The sequence below is a fragment of the Myotis davidii genome, unplaced genomic scaffold (assembly GCF_000327345.1).
Source record: "Myotis davidii unplaced genomic scaffold, ASM32734v1 scaffold444, whole genome shotgun sequence".
NCBI classification, from domain to species: Eukaryota; Metazoa; Chordata; class Mammalia; order Chiroptera; family Vespertilionidae; genus Myotis; species Myotis davidii.
The window spans coordinates 118,640-119,491 of record NW_006294767.1 but is presented as its reverse complement, the minus strand read 5'-3'; the positions used below and the strand labels follow the sequence as shown (position 1 = coordinate 119,491).

At 40.6% G+C, this 852-nt stretch overlaps 1 protein-coding gene across 1 annotated transcript in view; it reads right to left on the bottom strand.

The window, feature by feature from the left end:
• Positions 1-852, bottom strand: part of CUL4A (cullin 4A) — a 61,869-nt gene that overhangs the window by 48,179 nt on the left and 12,838 nt on the right. The gene's annotated exons all lie outside the window — the stretch shown is intronic.

The following is an 852-nucleotide window of genomic DNA, read 5'->3' as shown; positions in this document are numbered from 1 at the left end:
TTGTTCCGATCGATGGCACACGCACTTTCTGAGCAGCACTTCAAAACGTACGAAGAAGTGGAAAATTGGGTCTCTGAATGGTTTGCCTCAAAACAAGAAAAGTTCTATTGGGATGGTATTTAAAAATTACCTGAAAGAGGGGGAAATGTGTAGCTAGAGATGGACATTACTTTGAATAAAGCACTTACCATGTTTCTCTTGAAATTATCGTGTTTTCTTTGATTACAAAATCTGCCATTATTAACCAATACACCTAGTACGTATTAACTTAAATTAAGGAAATACAGTAATTACTACCATGTAAAACACATGCATTTTTACAAGGGTCAAAAGAGAATATGGGCCCTATTGAGGTGTGGCTCAGTTGGTTGGGTGTTGACCTGTGTAGTGAGAGGTTGACAGTTTGATTCCAGTCAGGACACATGCCTGGCTGTGAACTTGATCTCCACTAGGGGTTGTGCAGGAGGCAGCCAATCAATGTTCAGTTCTCACATGGATGGTTCTCTCTCTCTTACCCCTCTCCCTAAAAGTCAATGAAAAATCTTTTTACAAAGTGTGGAATGGGAGAGAAACCAAGATGGCGGCATTGGTAAACACCAGAGATTGCTGCCTCGAACAACCACTTCAAAAATACAACTAAAAGACGCCACAGACATCAGGTGAATGGAGCCTGAGGGGAAATTCTACAACTAGAAGGAAAGAGAAATCCATTCCTCTTCTTATATTTTAGGAAGCTTTTTTTTTTCTCTAAGGAGCCAGTTGCCCAGTAAACCACAAGAGAGAAAAGATATTAATTTTCCTGAGAGCTCAGAGGCCAGTAAACTGTTTCCTTCCTCTGCACATCTACCTACC